Source organism: Panthera onca, chromosome A2 (assembly GCF_046562875.1).
Source record: "Panthera onca isolate mPanOnc1 chromosome A2, mPanOnc1 haplotype 2, whole genome shotgun sequence".
In the NCBI taxonomy this organism is placed as follows: Eukaryota; Metazoa; Chordata; class Mammalia; order Carnivora; family Felidae; genus Panthera; species Panthera onca.
In genome coordinates this window covers 166,893,432-166,913,974 of record NC_138340.1, presented here as the reverse complement: position 1 = coordinate 166,913,974, position 20,543 = coordinate 166,893,432, and positions in this window count along the sequence as shown.

Sequence of the window (20,543 nt, the reverse complement as noted above, 5' to 3'; positions counted from 1 at the left end):
GTGTCCTAAGTGTCTCGTTCCTTCTGGCTCTCCTTCAGCGTCCCTACCCAGATATTCCTGGCGCTCATGGTCTGGATGTCAGGCATCCGTCTACAGTGATATGTGAGCTCAGGGACAGCCATTGTCGCTCTGAAGTTAGGGAGGAGGTGACCATAGAGATGACGCCTGGCTGGCGACGCTCTCCCCCTGTGGGTCCTCCCTGGATGCTTTCCCAGGTGGTGACTCTTGTTCACACACCCCGAGTGTGGTTACAGGACAGTTTCCTTTGCCAGATTTCCCCGTACTGTTGTTTCTCTTTGGAGGGATTTTTAAGACAGTGGTTGGTTTATCTTCATTTGCTATCAAGACTTGGACCTGAACACAAAACCATGAAAGGTTCGTAGGGAGCTGTCCTGATCTAGAGACTCAGACAAGTGCTAAGTATTAGGATTTTTAAGTGCTTGCCATTAACATTCAACCTGCCCACTAATTTTCCAATTCAAGATTAAATCAGGTGAGTAAAGAGCATGGAAAACTCCAATTTGTTTTTTTTTTTTTAAGTTTATTTGTTTATTTTGAGAGAGAGACAGAGAGAGATCATGAGCAGGGGAGGGGCAGAGGGAGAGAGGGAATCCCAAGCAGGCTGCACACTGTCAGCACAGAGCCCGATGTGGGGCTCGAACTCACGAACCCTGAGATCATGACCTGAGCCGAAATCAAGAGTCGACGCTCAACCCACTGAGCCATCCAGGCGTCCCGGAAAAGTCCAATTCTTAGAACCAGTGTCCTTAGAAACCAGTTAACACAAAAACCAGTTAACCCACCAGTTCACCAGTTAACACAAAAACATTGCAAATAACAAAAATATGAACTGCGGTCCTCACTGTTTTGAGGTGGGGGGAGGGACCATTCGGTAGCATTCTTTGTGACAGCAGGTGAGAACAGAGCACCTTCAAACCCCAAAATAGTGTTTTAAAAAAATAATCGGGCTTTCGGGCTAACCACGAATACCTATTAAACCACAGACTAGCAGAAATTATTTCTGTATTCACCTCTACAGTGACACGAAGGTATTTAAAGGTAAACTATGAACATAAAGTGCTCTATTCTGATTTATTAGTTCACTTCAAGCGAGGTAGCCTGGGAACCTACCCAGAGCTAACAGTTCCCATTAGAAAATGTTTCCTTAATTACAAACAGCTGATGTGCAAATAAATATTTAGAGCCTAACAGATTTATAATTTGGAGATTTGTGTGACCGTTTTGCTCACAAAGTCCTTGATGGGTACAAAGAGTAGAAACCATCTGACCCCCCGGTGTCCACTCAGCCTGGGGCGAGGAGTCTCCAACTCGTTTGGGGTCCCCGGCCACGGGCCTTTACCCCAAGCCCATTGTCATCCTGCCCTAAGGGTCCAGCCTCCCGTCCTGGTTTTGTTCCGTTTGGCCGAGCAGTGGTTGGTCACCCGGGTGCAGTGCATATGCGATGGACGCCAGGCCTGAGCCCAGACTTTATCGATGAGGACAAGTTCCCAGGGTCAGCAGTGCAGGGCTGGACTTGGAATTGGCTCCCGTGCAGGGAGATGGGACTTTCGGGGGTGACTCGGAGGGAAGTAAGTCTATCTGAAGAGTAAAGGCAGAGGCAAACGGGAAAGCCAAGCAATGAGACGTGCCCTTTGGAAAGGGCTCTCGGAGGGGAGACCGGCCCCCGATAGCATTTAAATAGACACAGGGTGACCCTACTGCTCCCTCTCCGGCCCCCTCCCAGCCTCCCCGCTCGGGCCTCCCTGCATTGTTCCTTCCCTCTGCCTTTCCTCTCGTCGGCTCCCTTCCTCCCTCAGACCTGCTTCCTCTCCCACAAAACCCCCAGCTTCCCATCACTTCCAGAGCCCAGCCTCACGCCAATGATCTTGGCACTTGCCATGGTACTTACCCCCCAAATATTTTAATTTTAAAAAAGAACACAAGGGGCGCCTGGGAGTGCTCAGGCGGTTGAGCGTCCGACTTTGGCTCAGGTCATGACCTTGCGGTTCATGAGTTCGAGCCCCGCATGGGGCTCTGTGCTGACAGCTCGGAGCCTGGAACCTGCTTCGGATTCTGTGTCTCCTTCTCTCTTTCTCTGCCCCTCCCCTGCTTGCACTTGGTCTCTCTGTCTCTTTCTCAAAAATAAATAAACGTTAAAGTAAATAAACAAACGAAAATTTAAAATTAAAAAAAATGAGGAACACAGAAGAAAAGCAAAGGAGTATGTCACTAACGGTGAACTGTTAAGACGCGATGGGTGGTCTTTCAGATGTTCCTCTCCCACCATCCGGATGCTGTTCCAGGCGGGTGTGACCAGTCTCCCCGTGACACAGCCGTTTCTGGGGCGTACGTTAACAAACACCTCCGGTCTCCGACACATCGTGAACCGAAAATGGGGGTCCACCGCGAAGTCACCGTTACGGTCACCTCTCACTCCTTCTCTGGTGGCAGACAGCCGAGGGACCCACCAGCGGTCTCGGCGAGAGGTGTGCAGCTAGTTACGTTTCTGCCGAGGTGGCCGGGGCTCTGGCCACTGTCACGCACTCTCCTGACGCCACCCTGCAAAGCACAGGGCCCGGGTGCCCAACGCACAGTGACGTGGTCATTGTAATTCCTGGCGTCGAACGGAACACCCTGCAAGAACTTTCCTGGGGTCTTCTCACTGGATCCCATTCGATCCTCCGAAATACTGGGGGGGGGGGGGTAAGCAGGAAAGGCTTTCTTGTCCCCTTTCTTCCAGTGAGAAGTGGGGCACAGGGGGGCTGTGACCTGCCCAAGGTGATGCAGCTCGATGCCACTCTTCACCGGCATTTAAACAAGTTCTCTTTCTCACCACGGGGCCAAAGCTGCCCGCCTCCCACTGATTTTTCTGAATTAAAGTAATTGCTAACTCGAGGCTCTGGTGATTGAAAACTGATACTGGAGAATCGATTTCTGGTTGTCAAGGTACAACTGAGGCACAGCAGCGATAAAGAGGCTTTGCCAAGACCCCCCCCAAGTGGAAGACAGAGTCCCAGAGGCTCCTAGGAGTCTCCCAGCCCCCGTGAAGACGGGAGAGGAGAGGGAGGACGGGGGACACATTTACTGACCTACCACGTTTTAGAACAAAACAGATTTTCCAGAAGTCAGACATTTAAAAATCAAATGCCGCTAAGGTAGCAAGAGCTCAGGAGTCAGGCGGGTAATATGTATGCGCATTCGTTAACAAATGATCCCCACGTGGGGCCAAGTCGTGGGTGCCGGGGACTCAGGATGAAGCAGTGTGGTCCCTGCGGCCGGACATGCTGTTTGGGCAGGAACTTCTGTCTGTCTGTGAGCAGCGTGCAGGCTCCAGGCGCAGGCGGGTGTATGCGGGCTCAGCTGGGGCACTGTGACGTCTGGGGAGCTGGTCACAAGCCCGCGCTCTGGGCTGGCGTGGACCCTGCCCTCGGAATCGCCGTCGCAGCTCGGTGGCCCGGAGAAGGCCGAGGGCGTTCTGTCTCCAGCCCCCAGCAGCCACAGGGCCTTGGACCGCATCTACCACCCTGGCCGTTAGCGAAAGCCACGCTTCCTGTGTTCCTACAGAAGGGACGTGGGACGTGTGGGGCAGGCGTCACTGACCTACTGAGAAGCTCTGCTCCCCGCCGGGGCCTCCCGCACGCCCGCGGTGCCCGAGCCACGGGGACTCAGGTCCAAAGGGCTTGGCCTCCCCCGTGAGGGGGTCAGGAGGGAGGTCTGGGTCCACAGCCCAGTCCCGGTCGTGATCGTGTTGTGGGGCCTGAGGGGTGTTGTGGGGCCTGAGGGGTGCCAGCTGTCAGGATGCAGAGCACACGACGGGGCGCCGAGGAACAGGCAGGGAGCAGGCCGGCCACCGGGACATGCACGCCAGCCAGAGACTCGTGCTGGGGCCTCGGGGCGCTGGGGCGGCTCAGGGGGACTGGCCGTGGAGGAAGGGGGGGCAGGGAGATGTCAGGAGTGCTGGGCGTGGCTGGCAAACCAGTCCCCTCTCCTCCACCGGGAGACGCCTGTCTGGGCCTGGGCCTCCTCTGCCCAGCGAGGACATCACTTGCTCTTGGAGGAGGACATTAAACTGCCCACACGCAGGAGCAGATCCCTTCTAACCTTTTCTTCAAACATCGGCACGGACAGCGGGGCTCTGACTTGCAAAATTCTTCAGGCTGCTGCAAAGAGACAACGGGCCGGCCTTCGTGTCAAAGAGAATCTTTGCAAACACGCGTGTGAGACAAGACGCCTGTTTCCCTCATCAGAGTGGATGCGGTCGTGACCCTCGAAATGCACGTCAAGGAAATTGTGTGGCTCAGGACAGATTATAAAAGGCAGGAGTGGCACGGTGGTTTGGGAGGAGGGCCCCAGCTCTCTGATGACACCGTCCCGGCCACAGGTGACACCCTCCAGCCCGAGAGACGCGGGGGGCAGAAAGGGGGACTTGCCTGTTACCAGTAGCACAGCCAGCAAAGCTGCTGCCTGGTGACACGTGGGGTCTATCGTGTCTTAATCACTGGTGCCCCCCTGTCGGGGCCCTGACGGGCGTTCCCCTCCGCCAGCAACTCCTCTCGGATGGATAAGTCCTGGGTTCGGACTGTTCGATGCCCGGCGCGTGTTTCCCTGCACATACACAGCCACGGGGACAGGGAGTCATCGGGCCCCGCGCTCTGCACGTTGGCAGAGTCCCCAGAGCTCACCTGCGGGAGCGCAGGAGCAGAGAACCGTGGGGACCACTTCTCTTGGGTCCTCTTCTTCAGCCCACCCCACCCTCTGGTCCTGGAGTCACCCCCCCCCCCCCCCCCACACACACACAGCAGAGCAGAAGTGACTTCAGATCGAGTGGGATGAGCCGCTGGGACTCAGGCCTGAACGTGCACCGGGTGTCCCTCCTGACCCGGCTTCCCGGGCGGGCGCCTGACCTGGGCCTGCAGCTCTGGGTTTCCGTGAAGCAGAGGCCCACGGGGGTGCAAGGGCGGGCGCGTGTGTCTTTTCTCAAACAGACACAGGTGCCGAGGGCAACTGAGAAGCAGCACACCGGGGCCACGGAGAGCAACCACGCGCACCGGGGGAGACCCAGTCCCCTAACGCCCAGCTCCAGCTGTGCCCGCAGCCGCCTTCCTCCGCCGCAGAGCCTGGGCCGGGCGGAGCTGCCCCGGGACCAGGAAAATGTGGCTGAGACACGCGACAACCCCACCACCCCTTGAATGTCCTTTCTGAAGCCTCCGCATCCGGTGACAAGTAGACTGAAGTGTGCAGGGCTCAGACCTGGTGCCGCTCCCCTCGGCCCGGGCACCCCGCGTCACCAGTGGACACAGACCCCTTCAGAAATCACTGAGCCGCCTGCATTTCTGGGTGTGGATTAGGAGTCAGACGCGATGCAGCCACATCCCAGAGGCTCCCGCTGACGCCTTTCCGGGTACGGATGCCCCCAGCTGGTCCGAGTGTGGTTTGGACCTCACTGTGGAGTCCGGGGTGCGTGTCAGGCTCAGTGCGGTCTCCCAACGGCCCCCGGGAAGGTGGGTTCCCGGAGAGCAGAGCCCTCACCTCTTGTCCCCCTGGGGTAGTGCCGACCGCGCACTCGGCAGGGCTCGGAGCGCTTTGCCAGAGGGAAGATCGGACGAGCAGAGGGGAACAGGCTCCCCTGGTCTGCGGTTGGGAGCAGGAACCCTCCCCAGAGGACACGTCCCACCCAGGAGCACAGTGACGTAGAACTGCCTGCACCTCCCTGCTCAGACCAGGAGGAGCCCCAGGTCTGTGGCCGTTCTTTCCGATTCTGTTTGTCCCCTTCGGTTCTGTTTGGAGGCCCGGGGCCAGTCTCTCTGTCCCCCTGCTCGGTGCGCTGGCTCCCCCGTCCCCGGGGCTCACACCCCACCCTCTCTGCCCACCTGCCCGCTCCCCGAGAGCCATTCCGGGTCCTTCCGCAGCGGTGTCCCCGCACCCCTCCGCCCTCCCCACCCCAGGACCCCTGTCGTTTCCCTAGCTTACGAGGCAGACCGTCGGGATCGAGTTAGGAAAGCAGAACCCGAGTCAGACCGCGAACGCCCCGTGGGCATCCCTGCTGCCCGCTTGCTCCGGCATCCAGGGGGCCTTCTAGGCTCGTGCAAGGCCGAGGGAGGTCCCGGGGACGGGACGCCCATCCCGTGTCCTCTGAGGCTCAGCGGACGGTCCTCGGGCAGGACCGTTTACCCAGCTCCTCTGAGAGCTTCCACGGGGACCAGCCCTGTGTCTCCCTTCCCCCGTCTCACGTCCTTCGCTTGTGTTTCCCGCGGCCTGCTCCCAAACCACTCCTGAGCCATCCTTCCTCAGGGCCGGCTCCGCGGGGACCCGAGCTGAGCTGTGTTCCCCTGGGCCCAGCGTCAGGAGCGCACGGCACGGACGAGCAGCCTCCTCGGAGGCTGTTCCGGTGGCATTTGCTCACCAGCCTTATTTCAAGGGCGAGGGGCTCGGGGAACCTACCGGCTGCATTTACAGTTGCAGCTGGTGCAAAGTCACGGTTCTGAATCGAGCTGCTCCCTGCTCCTGCCTGCAGACTCACCACACCGGCAAGAAGCCAGTCTAAGCCTCCCCCGGGGCCAGAATCCACCTAATGCAGGAACGAAAGTGGGAACAGATCGGGAAACTGGTCAGGACGCCGGCCGTCCCTGTATTTTCCCTCCGGACCTTCCCACCAGACCTTTGTTTCCTTGAAGTCCACTTCTCCCCGCATCCCAACACCCCCGCCCCTAAATGAACCCACATCCACGACTCCACGGCAGCTCTCGGCCAAGCTGTCAGGACATTCCTTCACGGAGAGGGGCCGCAGCGGCTCCCATAGGTAAGGACAAACGTACACCTGAGCCCAGGCTAAGTGTGTGTCTGAGGTGACAAGCTCACCTTGCTTCCCCAAAACAGCTCCGCTGCGTTTCCTCCACTTGCTGGAGGCAGTTGTGTGCCTTGGGGGCAAAAGTCTCAGGAGACACGAAACAGACAAAAGCGCCTTCCCTCTTTCAAAGCCTGACGCTTTCCCGGAGAAGCGAAGACCGTCCCATTCGCTTGTTGCATCTCGGTAAGGAGGCATCGGTGTGAAGAGGAAGGTTCTGGACAAGAGAATCGGTAATGACAGTCTGTGTCTTCCCTGCAGTGCATAGATGTGTCCGGGCAGCTCATCTGTGCGGTAAAGGCTGGTGGCCCCGGAGGCCAGGCATCTGGCAATCCCACCACCGACGGAGAACGGACGGAGTAAGGAGGCGCCTACCTCAGGACGGCGTGAGTGAGCAGAGACACACGGGAGCCAGTCTCCAGTGCCCGCGAATGACACGTGCTGAGCGCCCCCCCCCCCCCGATCGGGACAAGGACAGGGAGGACATTAGAGGGACACAGATCCTGGCTCACAAAGGAGGCATTTCCAGCAGCTGGAGCTAGAAATGGAATTTCTAGCAGGTGCATCCGTAACGGCCTCTGACTCTGGACAGGTTGGACCCCGGGTCACATCTCCAAGGGCCCCCCTAACTCCCTCCCGCCTCTGATGGGACCGATGCTTTTTGGGTCCATCATCCAGAATCTGACCCCCATGGACCTCAACAGTTTTGCTTAGCATCTTACTCCATCGTACGGGCTTGGGAACTGAGTATGTTTTTATGTTCTCAGTGGTTCTTCAGCTAGAGTAATTTTACATTTTTTTTTAACGTTTATTTATTTTTGAGACAGAGAGAGACAGAGCATGAACGGGGGAGGGTCAGAGAGAGAGGGAGACACAGAATCGGAAGCAGGCTCCAGGCTCTGGGCCATCATCAGCCCAGAGCCCGACGCGGGGCTCGAACTCCCGGACCGTGAGATCGTGACCTGAGCTGAAGTCGGACGCTTAACCGACTGAGCCACCCAGGCGCCCCAGCTAGAGTAATTTTAAAAAAAATTCAAAGTCACAGGACTATTGCCATTTTTTAGACTTTCCTTAGATTTTCTAGTGTCACATCCAAATCCCCTTGAAATCTCAAAGGTAACTAATGGGCCTAATGGTTTTCCTAAGTGTGGGGTTTATTGAATTATATTTTTATAATATGCCCATTATGGAACCTTATGTAAGAGTTACATGCACTGAATTCGCTTTGGAATTTAAATATATTTTGAACTCATGACATGGGACTCTTGCCAAAGGGAATCATAGGAAAGGGGCTCGGGACAGAGGACTTGTTGCATGCTTTCTAAGCGCTTGCAGCCCATGGGGAAGGAGTCTAGGGAGGGGAGCGAGACGTCTGGTGCATCACCGTAGGTCAGCCCCACATGGTGACCAGGAAGGCTAACCGTCCAAAACCAGAGGTTGAAAAAAGATCGGGGACACATGCAGTTCTGTGATACAGAATCGGCTGCCCGTCTTTCCATATTTGTCTTTTATTTAGCGTAGGGCGAAAGAAAACGGAGGATAATTGGCTGCTTGGATTTATTGGTTTTCTCTTAATGGAAACTCTATACACGAGATATTAGTCTTTATTTTCAAAGATGAAGAGAGAAGTCATAATCTGTGCGTGCTGAAATAGACAAGTGGACAATGGTGACCATTTCCAGCTATGTAGCTGTGTGTGAGGTCCACTAGCTTGCAACACCGGCCGCCATGGGACCACACAGACCGTAACTCTCCGTCCACCATTCCTTCTGCCTTCTCTTCCGTCTCTTCCTCCAGCAGGAATGACCTTGAGCCTCGTGCCCTCCCTTGTACAGAAGGCCCGATACCAGTCACTGTTCCGAGTATAAATCATCATGTTCCCCGTGGTGGAGAGTTTGTATATTGTGCCTTTGGTCGTGTCGTGGAAAAGAGGGCTCAGTTGGAAAAATGTGGGCACCAGAGAGCGAAAAGGGAGAGGCATTTGTTTTAGGGTGCAAGGCTGAACAGGGATGTCCCTGGAGTCACTCGGTCTCTTTGCAAGCCCGCCTCAGCGCCTCCCTGTTAAGGCCTTCCGAGCATTGCAAGAATACTCTCTATTTCCTGCTGGCTGAGAATCTAGCTCCCAACTGCAAGGTCACTGTTTTGAAGTTGAGTTTCATCTGTGCTGTGATGAATGGACGTATCTGAGTGAACAGAACGTTCTGTCCCGCTGCTAAAGATAAAGTATAGAGATGGCACTTTTAAAGGCTGCAGAGCAGAGACCCTACCAACGAAGACATTTAGTTTGCTTTAATTGTGGCTGTTTTAATGCATATTGGTGGTTCAAATCTATAAAGGCTCCAAGACATAATGCAATTGTGTTTTTAAAAAAAAAGTTTCCAGCTTTATAAATTGGAGAAATTAATCAAATTAAAATAGTCTCGGGAAAGCTCTCAGTGGGATTCCATCCAAGTGGTGGACGAGATCTCGGCCCCCCAGATGGCAGGGCGCCCGAACCCTTCCTCGCGACGGTCTTTGTGACTGCAGAGCAGAGCTTCCCTGCCAGGTCCGGCAAAGCTACCTCGGCGTCTTCTTAGGAAGTGGCCGGTAATTGTAATAATATTAATAATGCTGATCTGAACGGGGCTCAAGATTAAAGAGCAGCTGTGTTAACATTAAATCATCTCCTGATAATAGATCTGACTTTTAGAAACAGCCAGGAGTTGTAAACCGATGGAAAGAATTTGGTTTCCCTTACCAGTGTTACAGAATGAAACGGAAACTCATTGTCTGCTGCCTCTCTTTTGTTGCTCTTGAGGTTAAGGATTTTTGTCCTCGGGACTTTGTTGGCTGTGCTGTTTTGTGTATGTGAATTGTCTTTTCATGTCTTTTGACTCTTAATGACTCATAATGTCCTTTGTATATGAAGGCTCTTAAACTTTTTTCATGTATGTTTCAGCTGCTCAAGTGGTTTTGTTCCATGTGTTTTCCTTTCCCCAAAGGAAAACATCGTTGTCTTCATGGACCATAACAATTGTTCATTTTCATCACGGAAAAAGGGAAGATTCAAACATACAGAAAAATAGGAGGAAGAAGACAAAAATCCTCCAAAACCACATCACCAGAGAAAGCCACTGTTGGTTTATATGTTGGTGAATAGTTTTCCAGACATTCTTGTGCGAATTAGGATTTTATGCCAAGGCATTATTGTAGGCGTTTTGTGATGTAACCTCTTATTCGCTAAAGTATTTATCACGGGTCTTCTGGTCAATAACAGTGAGGGTAGACATATATCATCAACTTGGCTTTGCAATATTTCAGTGGATTAACTAGTTTGTAGGATTTAGTGTGTGCTATTTTTTGCGGTTAATTTTTGAGCGTTTAAAATACACCAAGAAATGCGCTAAGTAATATTGAATGCACCATATTACTTAATCCTCGTATTTTCTCCCACTTTTTTAAAAAGATTAAATTACTTTCTTGACGGTAAAACTGGTCGATGCAACTTTCTTCCTTGTTATCACTTACCATCATTTTTTTTATAATCTAAAAAAATTTTTTTTAATGTTTATTTTTTTTTGAGAGAGAGAGAGAGAGAGAGACACTGAGCAGGGGAGGGGCAGAGAGAGAGGGAGACACAGAATCCAAAGCAGGCTCCAGGCTCTGAGCTGTCAGTACAGAGCCCGACGCGGGGCTCGAACTCACAGACTGCTAGATCATGACCTGAGCCGAAGTTGGACGCTTAACCGATGTGGCCACCCAGGCACCCGACTTACCATCATTTTTTAAACTTTCTCTCCTCCCTCCCTCCCTTCTTATTCTCTTCTTGTGTCTGCATATCATGGTCTACACACATTCTGCTTTTGACCGTTTGGGATTTTATTGACGGTACTTTCCCTGATACATGTTAGCCAATTTTCTACAGACATCGAAAAAGGTTTCATTTTCTCTAGATTATTAATTTCTATATTACATCATTTGTAAGGTTATTTCTTCATTCTCTCTCTATCTTTCTTTAAAATTTGTTTCATCGGTCAAGGCTGAATATCGGGTCTCCTACTGCGTTTTGTTTTGGGTGATGTCTCTCGAATTGCCCAAAGTTCATAACAGTCATACATCTGTGTTGCGAATCGGACCCTTTAAAATACAAAATTATTGTCTTTGTCCTTCTGATATCTTTACTTGCGTGTCCACGGTGCATGATTATCATTCTATGATCTCTCTGTATGCACACGCACAATTCATCTTTTGAGTCCTTTCCTGTCACTTCATTTTATGAGCTTGTAAATAGCGTGTAGTGGGTTTATCACAAAGTGTAGGAGCTGTTGTGTAAGTGAAAGTCTGGAGTTCTTTATGCAGGACGGGCCCCCCGCATGCTAGCCTCCTAGAGAAGGAGGCTTTGCAAATGCTCCCTGCAAAGGCTCCTGTGACCAGAGGCCTGGATGCCGGCCCCATCACACCGGCAAGAGATACACACCACAGAGCCTCGCTGCCCACGGGGTGGACACGGCTCCAGGTCGTGGCTAGGGCACCCCCATCCTGGATAATACAAGAGAGGGGCCAGGAATTCTAATGCATGCAGCTTTTGAGCCCCACAGTCCAAGGGTCAGAATCTCTCCTGGAGTAGAAAATCAGGTTCTGCTGGATTGCTGCCCGATGGCCTGAGTGTTGCTGTGACTGCTTTTGCAAAAGACGAAGTCCCAGCCTACCCGACCCGGTGTGTGGCCTGCCTGGTCACCTGGTCTGCCCAGCAATCACCTGCTTGTTGTTTCACCTGAGAGTTTCAGCCTGGCCTCTATCACACTCGGCCTTCTGTCCCATCTTAGCTACCTGGAGCCCAGAGACGGTCTCATCTGTCAAGATGTGACCCCAAATCAAGAAACAAGTGGGAGGAGAGGCAGCTGAGGGCCCAATACCATGTGGCATCCCAGACGGCATCCCAGACGGCAGCTTCAGGGATCCCAAGGGCCGGGTGAGATCCAGAACGGTAGCCTGGGTGCAGAATTCTCTGTGGCTCAGACCTCACGTCCCTTCTGGGTTTTTTAAATAATTATTGTCCCGTTAGCTAACATACAGCGTATACAGTGTAGTCTTGGCTTCAGTGTAGATTCCCATGATTCATCGCTTCCATACAACACCCAGCGCTCATCCTCACAAGTGCCCTCCTCTATGCCCATCACCCACTTTTCCTTCTACCCCCCCATCCACCCTCAGTTTGTTCTCTGTATTTAAGAGCCTCTTCTGGTTTGCCTCCTTCCCTCTCTGTTTGAGACTATTTTCCCCCTTCCCTTCCCCCATGGTCTTCTGTTAAGTTTCTCAAGATCCACATATGAGTGGAAACATGATATCTGTCCTTCTCTGACTGACTTATTTCACTCAGCATAATACCTTCCAGTTCCATCTGCGTTGTTGCAAATGGCAAGATTTATTCCTTCTCATCACCAAATAGTATTCCTTTGTATACATAAGCCACACCTTCTTTATCCATTCGTCAGTTGATGGACATTTGGGCTCTTTCCATACTTTGGCTATTGTTGAAATTGCTGCTATAAACATGGGGTTACAAGTGCCCCTATGCATCGGTACTCCTGTATCCTTTGGATAAATTCCTAGCAGTGCTATTGCTGGGTCATAGGGTAGTTCTATTTTTAATTTTCTTGGGAACCTCCACACTGTTTTCCAGAGTGGCTGCCCCAGTTTGCATTCCCACCAACAGTGCAAGAGGGTTCCCATTTCTTTGCATCCCCACCAACATCTGTTGTTGGCTGAGTTTGTTAATGTTAGCCATTCTGACAGGTGTGAGGCAGTATTTCATTGTGGTTTTGATTTGTATTTCCCTCATCAGGGAAATGAGTGAGTGACGTTGAGCATCTTTTCATGTGTCTGTTGGCCATCTGGGTGTCTTCCTCGAAGAAGTGTCTGTTCATGTCTTTTGCCCATTTCTTCACTGGATCATTTGTTTTTCGGGTATTGAGTTTGGTAAGTTCTTTATAGATTTTTGATACTCACCTCAGCTGTAGTAACTTCTTACTCGACGTGTCTCTGGAGGCAAGGGAAACAAAGGCAAACATGAACTGTTGGGACCTCATCAAGGTAAAAAGCTTCTGCACAGCATACCTAAAGGCAACCAACGGGATGGGAGAAGTCATTTGCAAATGACGTATCTTATGAAGGGTTAGTACCTCACGTCCCTTCTGACTTCCTCCACCCTGTTCCTCTCCTTTCCAGAACGGCCAGTTAGGCTGCCTGACTTTGGGTGTCAGATGTTCCATGTACTTCCCTTCCTGTGGCCTCTGCATGAGCTGCCCTCCAACCGCAATGCTCCTACTCTGGGTTTCATCATGAAAGACCCCCTCTTACCGTCCAGACTTGAAAGCCCGCCGCAGTGGTAGTTCCGTGGCCGCACCATCTGAAGGGGCCCCACCCCCCTCACATTCTGTTACCCCACGCCAGCTTTCTGGGTCGACCTGCTGGCAGTTTCCTCGTTCTTTGATTTGTTTACTCACTGACTGTCAGACTCCTTTCAGACTGGACTGGGCTGTGCAGTCGTAGCCCATGGAGGCTTAATTCGATCTACGTTCATTGTTCACCCACACTGTGTTCCACGGCACAGGCCCCTCCATTTTGTGCCGATCCGGGCTCACCAGATGGAAAAGAAAGAAGATGTGATGAGGTCTCTCCTTCCGGAGACTATGGTCTACTGAGAAGCACGGGGAACGCATGGGTAAGCACGAGAGGCTTCCTGATGGAGGCGACGTGGTGCAAAGCTAGGAGTTGGCCTGGGGGTGGGTCTGGGGAGCCAGACACAGGAGATGAACTCCTCGCTGCATCTCATAAGAGGAGAAATAATTCAGCAGGCCAACAGGGACAGAGCACACTCCAGGCAGAGGGTGTCAAAACAGAGCCCGACATGGGGCTTGAACTCACAAACCGTGAGATCATGACCTGAGCCAAAGTCAGACACTTAACTGATGAAGCCACACAGGCGCCCCTGGCCTTCTGGTTTCTAAATGTACAGCAGAAATATTTTTATTCATTTGGCTCAATATTTTCTAATGGTGGGTAAAGAAACGCACACTCCCTCCACTAGTCAGAGGACTCATTCTCTCAAGTTCTATAGAACTAAGTTGCCGTCACGTAAATTCTGGTTTATTTGCCTAAAATGAAGACATTGTTACTTTATGGCTATATGTCCTGGCCCATAGCCTGAATTAAAATTTTCTGAGTCTAGGAGTTCCTGGAACCTGTTTGGCAGATGGGAGCCCAGGTCTGGATGCTTCATTTCTAGAGTGCTGAGTAACCACCAGTTTGATCCAAAGTGGCTTGGATCCCAGGTCAGTGATGTCCCTCGCTGACCCGTCTCATCCCGTGAGCCGCGGTGACATAGCAGGAGCCCATCCTTAGGCCCCCGAGAAAGAATGAGGGAAGGCAGAAGGGAGGGAAGAGAGAGGGACACCATGTACCAGCCACCCTATCACGTCCACAAATGAGGGTTGAGGCCTGCAGGTAGAGGCTGTGGAAAAACCAGAATTCTGTGAGACCTAAGACAAACCCAGGGAGGTCGTGTCCCCGCTGGGATGCTCCTGAGGCCCCCTAGCTCGTGCCGCTCACTTTTGGCCAGCCCCCTCGATGAAAGCAGCTGGGGTCTTGGCGTGAACGGTCACTGGGGTCCCCAACAGGGAGCCGAGGCAACTGCTAACCGCATCCACAGCAGGCCACGTTACTTAAAGAAGTGAATTAACCCTAAAAGATATCCCACTCCGTCTTACAATTTACAGCACTGAAGGAGGCTGAGGGAGGCAAGCCCAAAGGAAAGAAGGGATTTACAAGCGGGTAGGGTCCTAAATGCACTCTGGGAAGGCGTTCCGGGGTGCAGGGTGCCTCTGCCAGTCGGAAGCTGTGGTGTCTTCAGGGCACTATGTCCTCGATATCATCACTCACCGGTTATCACGTCCCAGAGCCTAACAACGACCTCCCCAGAGTGATTTGTGACAAGAGCCCTGTCCCAGAGCCGGTGAGACCCGAGAGCAGGACGCAGGCCCCGGGATTCTCGCCCTGCTCGGTTCCCATCAGTGTCTCACTACCTACCAGAAAGGTGACTTACTGCCCGCATTTCCCGCATTCGTACCATACTTGGATTTTCAAAAGGTGTCCCCAAAACGATCCCATTTTCTGAGCTCATCAAAGGATAAAACCTGAGGCCATTTGGTACAGCCACAGGTAAAGTTCCTCCCTGCTTCTCTACTTCTCTACCTCTCTATAATTTAATATATTTTAACGAAGGCTTTTTCAGGCTGTGGCATTTGCACCTGGGGGAATTATGGCTTTAACTTTCTTTGTAAAAAGAAGATCAAGGATTGTTGCCAAAATAAATTCTTCTCTATTCTTCTTTCCCTCCGTTGTCTCCAAAGAGAAATTAGCAGCCACATTCTCTACCTCTACATTATCCTCCAAAAATACTATTGTGTTTGCTCCCGAATTAAGGGTAGCACAGTGCGGGTCTCTGCTTTCTTGTGGTCGTCTGTGGAGGAGCCCCCGGCTTTGCGCTGAGACAAATCTCTCAAGCATTTATTAATGTTCGAAGACCCCGGAATCTGCTCCTGCATTCTGCTCACCGTTGGCAGCTCACATTCATTCAGGGCCGATCAGCCGGCTGCAGGCACCCACCAAAGCAAGGCCCGGCTTCCCACCCGTCCGTGCGCGCACCGGGGCCATCCCTCCCTCCCGTTCCCAAAGGGTCCTGCGAAAATAACCCAAATAAATCACGGTGGGTCGTAGGGCAGACAGAAGTCACCAGTGAGGAGGGGGCCGTTTGCTGTCTGCCTTAAATTTCTCATCTCTGGCTTGCAGGCACCCCCACCCCCTCACCGGTCACTCAGTTCCTTCCTGCCTCAGTGTCCTCGTCTGTCAGATGACAGATGTCTCGTCTTCCACCACACTGATGGAAGGTGCTGGAGCTTGAATCATTCCTGAGGCCTCACCGAGCTCTGCAATATCTCATCAGCCAGAAAAAATAGACTTTTCCTTTGAGAAGTTTTGAAGCAGGGGAGGCCATGCCCATAGGACATTGGGACATAGGACGTAAGACATAGAAAATTGAGATGAAAGACATAGGACATCGGGACATAGGAGATAGGACATAGGACATCAGGACATAAGACATTGAGACATAGGACATCGAACATTGGGACATCAGAGATAGGACATAGGATATTGGGACATAAGAGATAGGACATAGGCCATGAGACATCGGGACATAAGACATAGGATATCAGGACATAGGACATAAGACATCGGAACATCGGGACATAGGACATCAGGACATAAGACATCAAGACATAGGACATCGGACATTGGGACATTGGAGATAGGACATAAGACATCGGGACATCGGGACATGGGACATAAGACATAGGACATCAGGACATGGGACATAGGACATTGAACCTTCCAGGAGCAACCAGAGGGCAGAACTTCGCCTCTTACCCCTGCTCTCAGGTCTATACAGATGGTGTCAAACTCCCAGTGTGTGGGACGTCCAGCTGGTTGTCCCCTGGGCTGGGGCTCCCCCGTGTACCTCGGGGCCCACCCCACTGCTCTCGGGACTTCACAGAGCCCCATGCGGACGGCCCCACCAGAAACGTCAACCTGCAGATTGCTCTCCTCTGTGGTCTCTCCACGGGCTCGGCGTGCACCGTGCTGTGCAATCCAGCTCTGTGTTTTGTCTCAGCAAAATGTGATTCCCGCAAGGGATGCACGTCCACACGGTCAAGAAGGGACCAGTTGCCCCAGACGCCATCACAGGCATTGGTTACTGCATGAATTGTACCAAGAGAATCTATATAAACAAAGGTCGAATCCCCATCCATACTCTACAACTGACAAAGTACAAAATAAATGTCTTAGCTCGATATTCGACGTCAAGCAGGACCCTCCCCTCCCCTCTCAGCTTATTTCCTCGAAGGCCTCTGCTCTGCTGGGGCTCGGGGCCCCCGCCCCTCCGTCTCCAGCTGCAAAAGTCCTATGTGCCCTTTAGACGTGGCCCCACTGCGGCTCCCCGGTCAGCCCAGACCCACACAGCATCATGACCACAACCACCTGAGCACCCAGCCCAGTTGGGCGGAACGCGGCACGGGGAGCGCACAGCACAGGTGACTCACAAGTAAATTGAATTCTCCCTTTTTGCCCCAAATCGGGCCTGCTCGCGGCTCTGGGTGGGGTCAGAAAGACAAAAGGGTGCTTTGCAAGGTGCACACAGCTCACAAGCACCTCATGAGGATGACCCCCCGGCACAGAGCTTCTGAGGAACAGAACCGGGGGGATTGTGTTTTAAAAGCACGAGAAGTTTCCGAGGAAAAGCTGCGGCATCTCAGAAGCAGGACGGAGGGGTCCGTCCAGGGTGGGGTGGGAGCAGACTCCACTGTTTGGTTTGTGCAAGATCCGTTTAAGGGGAAAGCGTATTTAAAGAACCGATTTCTTTTTCAAGGGAGCAATTCCTGCCCAGCAGGCTCTCGAGAAACCAAAACAACAGTGAGTTTAGAGACGAGCCAGGTACAAGAAGGGGCTTCAAAGGCTGTTTGCACAAAGTGCTGACGATTTCAAAGGCCTGTAGCAGTGAAAGCCTGCGTGTTTTCTCGGAGAGCTTTTTAAGGCACAGCTTACCAACGGCAACAGTCAACTTTGTTGATTCAAGGGTGTGCAGGGGACACGGGCGGGGCGGGGGAGGGGCAGAGATTGTGGCATCTGGCTTTCCTCTGAAGCCACGACCAGGGAATCACGCAGGACCAGGCAGTAACTCTGTCCACGGTGGCAGGGGTGTGGCCACGACCCCTCCCTGGGCTCCACTCCCCAGCGAATATCACCGTGGACTCATGGCAGCCCAGTCACGCCCCCGTCATTGCCCTGCGTTCATGGGCACTGGCGGGCACTCAGCATGGACCAGGGAGGGTACCAGGGGCACGAACCTGCTCGTGAGGACGCCAACACCCGTCTGTGGATCTGCTTGGGGGTTGCCTTCCAGGGGCCCCTGTGCCCTGCCGCCCGGGGCACCCCGCAGTGGGCTTACCCCTGTGGTAGCTGGAGGAAAACCCACATAAGGGCAGGAAATGATCTGTGCCCACATAAGGGCAGGAAATGATCTGTGCCGGTAGAGGGTGGAAGGCCCTGGGTCTTGCCCTGACTCCTCCTTCCCGGGACTCCCTCCTGGGGTGTCCATACTGGACACGTGGGAGGTTAGGGGGCCCACCGCGCAGTGTGCACTCGGGGTCCAGAAACAGCAGAGAGCCTCGGCTGCTACCCAGCTGGACGGAAAATTGGAGGGAACGTGTAGCCGGGCCAGAGAGCCTGGGATCGGGAGGTGGGAGCTGCAGCCCCAGCCAGCTGCCAAGGCCACATCCAGAGAGGGGCGGGGAGACGGACATTCCTGACCTCCCCCTCCTCCCCGGGGCCGGCGTCCCGGGGCACAGGGCAGGAGACCCAGCAGCGGCTTACCAGAGCCCTAGTGCATCTCCTGCCGCACCTTTCTGGATGCCTGGGCTCTGCCCGCCTCCCGGCCAGCTCTGACCAGGTCTGCCAGCACCCTGCGGGCCACACGCCTGCTGCCTGCCTGTGTCCGGCACGTGGCCCCCTCGCGTGGACGCCACGCTCCACGCCAGCCGCCTCCTCACCCGGCGCGTCACGGCACACCTTCCCGCTCAGTGGACATGGCGATCATCCGGGACGCAAATTCGGCCCGAGAAGTGCTGGCCACACGGCGGTCCGTTCGCAAGCAGTCAACTACTGTTCAGCCATCGGAACCTGAACGGCTTTTGTAGAGACATTTAGTGACCTCCGTCTCTGTTTCAGTTTTGAAAAATGTTGACAGGCCAGCAGTGTCCCAATCCTGTATTTACAAAAGGCACACGCAAGGTAGAAATTGATTTAACTTATCTGCTAATTAGGTTCGCGGCGGCTGTCCGATTCTTTGTTTAACATACTAATTTTAACACACACTCTCTTGGAGATCGTTAACGTAAGAGTTCCTGATATTATTGATTAATCTCATGCCGGCTGCTCTGCTTTGACTTTGCCCACGGCGACTCTTGTAACCGGCCGTCTCCTCTTGCTTTGCAACAAGAACAAATGAACGAGCCCTGATTTGCGACTCACCTTCAGCAGCTCCCCGGGATTTCACAGCACGTGTTTGTGTCTCAGTTCCACTGCTGGCTCCCTTACACATTATCTCACGTTCATCTTAACCTCTGTACTGATTTTACATTACGTATGCCTCATTTCACCGCCTCTAATCTTTTTGGGAATGAGTCAGTATTTTAATTAATTAATTGATTCCATTTTGGTATCATCCAGAAAGTGGAAGTGTGAGAACTTATTAAGCGTGCCAAACTATATCAGAGTTCATAAATTTCATTTCTGAGAAGTGGCAAAGTCACCCGTTAGTCACGCAGATTGAAAACGATAAGTCAAAGACCTTAAGACCCTCCGGTGGGGTGAAGGTCGGTGGCCAGTGGGTCACACACGCGTACTTATCTCCAGGGCCTTCCTCTGTCTTGCCTGACGGCCCCGTAGCTAAGGCACATGGCCCTGTTTCCCACATTGTGGTGATTGCTCTCCTGGTTTAGACAACAGCCTTCCCTTCCCTACACCTACCTCTCTCTTCAGTAAGTACGCTGAGTGTCACTTATCCTCGGAAATCTTCTATCTCACCGTCAGGAGACTTCATGGTGTTGATTTAAATGTTTGTCACCTCAAAACCCTCGAACAAGCAATAAAAGAATGATTCCCTGAAAGTTGTAATAAAGTGCTCTTTATTAAGTGATTCCGAAGTCAGGGCCACTCATGGACTATCTGAGGAATAATGTGGTTTTCCCGGTCACTGTACACAGTTCCACTGATACATTCAGGTAAAAAAATAAAATGAAATCAAGAAGTACAAACTCTCAATCAAGAGCTAACAAACTCAACCTTAAAAAGTCCAGCCTTTTGCCAAAGAATTTAGTCTCAACACAGAACACAGTTCACGCCATGCGGAGGGAAGTCCTACCCTACAGAGGTGGAGGGAAGGAATCTTTCGTTGTAAATGTTCAACTCGGTGGTAATAAATTTCACAGATTGGGTGTATCCGATGGGAGATAAGGCAAATATTCTGAATTTCCTTCCACTCAGACGCTTCACTCTTACGAGTCGATGGGGTACTCTTGGAACAGTACTCAACACTTAGTGAGCACTTACACGTACCTGTCGTGAACACAGAGATAAGTCGTGGTACCCGTCCAGGGCAGCTGGGCCTTCCCAGCCTTGGCGTGCCGCTATCTCAGGACGCTTACCCCTTCTTCGAGGGGTCGTCATGAGCATTGCAAGCAATTCGGGGGCATCCCTGGCCCCCACCCAGTCTCACAGTGGCCGGTGGGATGACCAAAAATGTCGCCAGACACTCCAGGTGTCCCCTAGAAGAGTCACTCCCAGCCGGTTCCCAAAGCCCCGGGTTAGGACAGCATCAAGTGCTGAGGGAGCACGCGGGAGGGACGCCCAATCCTGTGCGGTGGACCGGGCAGGGCAGGAAGGCTGCCGCGGCTGGTGGTGCTCGTGTGGAGCCCCGGAACACATGGTCCGTGGAGGGTGTCAGAGGCCGAGTGAGGTCTCGGGGTGAGAGGGGACGAGGTCAGCTGTAACCTGCATCACCCTCGCCGAGATGATCACAAAGAAGGAGGAACAAGTCTGTATG